This window comes from Nerophis ophidion, linkage group LG13, assembly GCF_033978795.1.
Source record: "Nerophis ophidion isolate RoL-2023_Sa linkage group LG13, RoL_Noph_v1.0, whole genome shotgun sequence".
In the NCBI taxonomy this organism is placed as follows: Eukaryota; Metazoa; Chordata; class Actinopteri; order Syngnathiformes; family Syngnathidae; genus Nerophis; species Nerophis ophidion.
Genome location: NC_084623.1, coordinates 6,079,256 through 6,085,255, shown reverse-complemented (window position 1 = coordinate 6,085,255; position 6,000 = coordinate 6,079,256). Strand labels below are relative to the sequence as shown.

The 6,000-nt window shown below is 44.4% G+C and overlaps 1 protein-coding gene across 1 annotated transcript in view; it reads right to left on the bottom strand.

Annotated features, from left to right (window-relative positions):
* Positions 1-6,000, bottom strand: part of stxbp5l (syntaxin binding protein 5L) — a 359,880-nt gene that overhangs the window by 87,989 nt on the left and 265,891 nt on the right.

Genomic DNA, 6,000 nt, shown 5'->3' with positions numbered 1-6,000 from the left:
GCAAGAGAAGACAGTGAACACAAGGCTGCTGGGATTATTTCCACAGACTTGCTTCACGTCAGACACTCTGACACCACTTTTCTTTGAAGTTTGCAGCCCACTTCTGCCAACGTCCATGTGTACGCGTCATCGCCGGTCACTCGAAACGAGTATGACGATCCTCCTGGTGCATGTGCGTGACTTAGTTTGAAGTGGAGAGACTGGTGCACAGACAGTCGCCACGAAATTCCAGTGGCATAGAGTCCAAAACAACTGGGGACCCATTTCTGCTGCAGCCATCTTCCATTCTTCAGTTCTTAAAGGCCTACTGAAATGAGATTTTCTTATCTAAACGGGGATAGCAGGTCCATTCTATGTGTCATAGTTGATCATTTCGCGATATTGCCATATTTTTGCTGAAAGGATTTAGTAGAGAACATCGACGATAAAGTTCGCAACTTTTGGTCGCTAACCAAAAAGCCTTGCCTGTACCGGAAGTAGCAGACGATGTGAGTGTGACGTCACGGGTTGTGGAGCTCCTTACATCTGAACATTGTTTACAATCATGGCCACAGGCAGCTAGAGCGATTCGGACCGAGAAAGCGACAATTTCCCCATTAATTTGAGCGAGGATGAAAGATTTGTGGATGAGGAAATTTAGAGTGAAGGCCTAGAAAGAAAGAAAAAAGAGAGAGCGATTAAGATGTTTTTAGACGCATTTGCTAGGATAATTCTGGGAAATTATTATTATTATATATATTATTATTATTGTGTAGCTAGAGTTTTAGTGAGTTAAATAGTACCTTAAAGTCAGAGGGGTGTGTGTGGCCACGGGTGTTTTGACGCCAGAGTCTCTGAGAGAAGTCACGACTTATTTCCACAATTTTCTCACCGAAAACTGCCGGTCGGCAAGTAGTCGGGATCCATGTTGGCTTGACCGCTCTGATCCATAGTAAAAGCTTCAATTCCGGGAATTTTAAACAAGGAATCACCGTGTGTTTGTGTGGCTAAAGGCTAAAGCTTCCCAACTCCATCTTTCTACTTTGACTTCTCCAATATTAATTGAACAAATTGCAAAATATTCAGCAACACAGAAGTCCAAAATACTGTGTAATTATGCGATTAAAAGAGACGACTTTTAGCCATAAGTGGTGCTGGCTAATACGTCTTCTCCAACCAATAACGTCACAAACGTGTCATCATTCCGCAACGTTTTCAACAGAAAAATTTAATTTAGTAAACTAAAGCGGACGTATTGGCATGTGTTGCAATGTTAGTATTTTTGCTGAAAGGATTTAGTAGAGAACATCGACGATAAAGTTCGCAACTTTTGGTCGCTAACAAACAAGCCTTGCCTGTACCGGAAGTAGCAGACGATGTGAGTGTGAGGTCACGGGTTGTGGAGCTCCTCACATCTGAACATTGTTTACAATCATGGCCACCGGCAGCTAGAGCGATTTGGACCGAGAAAGCGACGATTTCCCCATTAATTTTGAGAGAGGATGAAAGATTCGTGGATGAGGAAATTTAGAGTGAAGGCCTAGAAAGAAAGAAAAAAGAGAGAGCGATTAAGATGTTTTTAGACGCATTTGCTAGGATAATTCTGGGAAATTATTATTATTATATATATTATTATTATTGTGTTGCTAGTGTTTTAGTGAGTTAAATAGTACCTTAAAGTCAGAGGGGTGTGGCCACGGGTGTTTTGACGCCAGAGTCTCTGAGAGAAGTCACGACTTATTTCCAAAATTTTCTCACCGAAAACTGCCGGTTGGCAAGTAGTCGGGATTCGTGTTGGCTTGACCGCTCTGATCCATAGTAAAAGCTTCAATTCCGGGAATTTTAAACAAGGAATCACCGTGTGTTTGTGTGGCTAAAGGCTAAAGCTTCCCAACTCCATCTTTCTACTTTGACTTCTCCAATATCAATTGAACAAATTGCAAAATATTCAGCAACAAAGAATGTCCAAAATACTGTGTAATTATGCGATTAAAAGAGACGACTTTTAGCCATAAGTGGTGCTGGCTAATACGTCCTCTCCAACCAATAACGTCACAAACGTGTCATCATTCCGCAACGTTTTCAACAGAAAAAATTAATTTAGTAAACTAAAGCGGCCGTATTGGCATGTGTTGCAATGTTAGTATTTTTGCTGAAAGGATTTAGTAGAGAACATCGATGATAAAGTTCGCAACTTTTGGTCGCTAATAAAAAAGCCTTGCCTGTACCGGAAGTAGCAGACGATGTGAGTGTGACGTCACGGGTTGTGGAGCTCCTCACATCTGAACATTGTTTACAATCATGGCCACCAGCAGCTAGAGCGATTCGGACCGAGAAAGCGACAATTTCCCCATTAATTTGAGCGAGGATGAAAGATTCGTGGATGAGGAAATTTAGAGTGAAGGCCTAGAAAGAAAGAAAAAAAGAAAATAAAAGTGAGAGCGATTCAGATGTTTTTAGACGCATTTGCTAGGATAATTCTGGGAAATCAATCCCTTATCTGATTATTGTGTTGCTAGTGTTTTAGTGAGTTAAATAGTAGCTTAAAGTCAGAGGGGTGTGGCCACGGGTGTTTTGACACCAGAGTCTCTGAGAGAAGTCACGGCAGCTGATCTCCGGTAAGAGGCGACTTATTTCCACAATTTTCTCACCGAAAACTGCCGGTTCTTAAACTGAAGAACAGAAGTTGAGGTGTTCAGACTGGTGCACAGACAGCCACCACACCATCTTTGACAGAATCGGGTCAGGGTCCAGTGGCATGGAGTCCAAAAGACTGGGGACCCGTTTCTGCTGCAGCCTTCTTCCGTTCTTTAGTTCTTAAACTGAAGAACAGAAGTTGAGGTGTTCAGACTGGTGCACAGACACCTACCACATGATCTTTGACAGAATCGGGTCAGGGTCCAGTGGCATGGAGTCCAAGACGACTGGGGACCCGTTTCTACAGCAGCCTTCTCCCGTTCTTTAGTTCTTAAGCTGAAGAACAGAAGTTGAGGTGTTCAGACTGGTGCACAGACAGCCACCACACCATCCTTGACAGAATCGGGTCAGGGTCCAGTGGCATGGAGTCCAAAAGACTGGGGACCCATTTCTGCTGCAGCCTTCCTCCGTTCTTTAGTTCTTAAACTGAAGAACAGAAGTTGAGGTGTTCAGACTGGTGCACAGACAGCCACCACACCATCCTTGAAAGAATCGGGTCAGGGTCCAGTGGCATGGAGTCCAAGACGACTGGGGACCCGTTTCTGCTGCAGCCTTCTTCCGTTCTTTAGTTCTTAAACTGAAGAACAGAAGTTGAGGTGTTCGGACTGGTGCACAGACAGCTACCACACCATCTTTGACGGAATTGGGTCAGGGTCCAGAGGCATGGAGTCCAAGACGACTGGGGACCCGTTTTTGCTGCAGCCTTCTCCCGTTCTTTAGTTCTTAAACCGAAGAACAGAAGTTGAGGTGTTCAGACTGGTGCACAGACAGCCACCACACCATCTTTGACAGAATCGGGTCAGGGTCCAGTGGCATGGAGTCCAAGACGACTGGGGACCCATTTCTGCTGCAGCCTTCTTCCGTTCTTTAGTTCTTAAACTGAAGAACAGAAGTTGAGGTGTTCGGACTGGTGCACAGACAGCTACCACACCATCTTTGACGGAATTGGGTCAGGGTCCAGAGGCATGGAGTCCAAGACGACTGGGGACCCGTTTTTGCTGCAGCCTTCTCCCGTTCTTTAGTTCTTAAACCGAAGAACAGAAGTTGAGGTGTTCAGACTGGTGCACAGACAGCCACCACACCATCTTTGACAGAATCGGGTCAGGGTCCAGTGGCATGGAGTCCAAGACGACTGGGGACCCATTTCTGCTGCAGCCTTCTTCCGTTCTTTAGTTCTTAAACTGAAGAACAGAAGTTGAGGTGTTCGGACTGGTGCACAGACAGCTACCACACCATCTTTGACGGAATTGGGTCAGGGTCCAGTGGCATGGAGTCCAAAAGACTGGGGACCCATTTCTGCTGCAGCCTTCTTCCGTTCTTTAGTTCTTAAACTGAAGAACAGAAGTTGAGGTGTTCAGACTGGTGCACAGACAGCCACCTTACCATCCTTGACAGAATCGGGTCAGGGTCCAGTGGCATGGAGTCCAAGACGACTGGGGACCCATTTCTGCTGCAGCCTTCTTCCGTTCTTTAGTTCTTAAACTGAAGAACAGAAGTTGAGGCGTTCAGACTGGTGCACAGACAGCCACCACACCATCTTTGAAAGAATCGGGTCAGGGTCCAGAGGCATGGAGTCCAAGACGACTGGGGACCCGTTTCTGCTGCAGCCTTCTTCCGTTCTTTAGTTCTTAAACTGAAGAACAGAAGTTGAGGTGTTCAGACTGGTGCACAGACAGCCACCAAACGATCTTTGACGGAATTGGGTCAGGGTCCAGAGGCATGGAGTCCAAGACGACTGGGGACCCATTTCTGCTGCAGCCTTCCTCTGTTGTTCAGTTCTTAAACTGAAGAACGGTTTTCACCGTATCCCTGGCTAGGGGGGCAGTCAGGTACTAGACCATTGCCGAGGGCCACCTGGGCTAACAGACCCCATAGAGGAGCCTCCACTGCCGGATGCACTTTACCGATACTGTGTACATGTCATGATCCACGTCTTGGATCTTGGCATATTCTGGTTTTGGTTCTGTTTATCACATTCTGTCTAGTATTTGTCGTCCCCAGTTCTTTGTGGCACTTCCTGGTTTTGTTTCCGTTGTCATAGTTACCTGTCTCTGCTTTGATCACGCGCACCTGCCCCTGATTATTTATCTCCCTAAATACGCCCGCCTCTGTTTGACATTCAGTCTCGGACTCTTGTTTGCTACACGCAACAGCTGACGCCGCTTTTCCAACATCGTGGTAAATCTATTTTTGTATATTTGTTAGCTTCTATGCTATTTTGTTTGTTTATGTCCCCTAGCTTCCACGCTAGCGCCCTTTGTTCTTTCTAGCTCCCAAGCTAGTTCTGTTGGTTTTTCTGTTAGTGCCTTTGTGCAAGTGTTTTTTGTTCTTAGTTTGTTTTATTATATAAATAAATTCTTATTCTTACCTCACGCTGTGTTCCATCTTCGCTGCACGACTCGTCACCACAGTGCCACCGAGACGTCACAGTACACGTAGACATGTATACAAAGGTATACATCAGGGGTGGGCCGATACTGAGATGAGTGTTGATTCGGCACGGCGGCATCAATATCCATTTGCAGTTGTTCAAAAAGTTAGGATTTTCCATGATTGCAAATTTAACGTAAATATAACCGCAGCACCCGGAAGTTGGCCCGGAATCGAAAAACGAGGCGCAGCAAGTTTCAAAGCAGGGATTTCAAAGGGAATTGGAATGTTGCCAATTATTCACGATATTATTATGTTACCCCAATTTTTTACTTTTTTCAGTGGGTTATTATTAGCCTGACGGATTGACGGATCGCCAGGAGGACGGTTGATAAAATTCGCCACGAGAAGAAGCGCGTTCACGTCGAACCGACACAGCGTACGTAGACTTTATGGAACTATTGAGGAGGAAATATCAGTATTAGAATCAGAATCAGAAATACTTTATTAATCTCCGAAGGGAAATTAAAATGTTCAGCAAATATTGCCGTGCAACAATCTTTTGTGTGGTGTTGCTGCCTTATTTGTCATTTTTGATTTTAATTGTAATTTTCCTGAAGGAATCAATAAAGTACTATCTATCTATCTTGTTCGAAGCTGATTTCTCATGTGCGGCGGCTGAACTGAAAATGACAACGTGTCATGATCGCAAAAACCCAAAACCGTTGTCACGTTGTGTAAACGGTAAATAAAAAGAGAATACAATGATTTGCAAATACTTTTCAATTTATGTTAAATTGAATAAACTGCAAAGACAAGCTATTTAACGTTCGAACTGGAAAACGTTATCTTTTTTGCAAATATTAGCTCATTTGGAATTTGATGCCTGCAACATGTTTCAAAAAAGCTGGTATAGGTGGCAAAAAAGACTGAGTAAGTTGAGGAATGCTCATC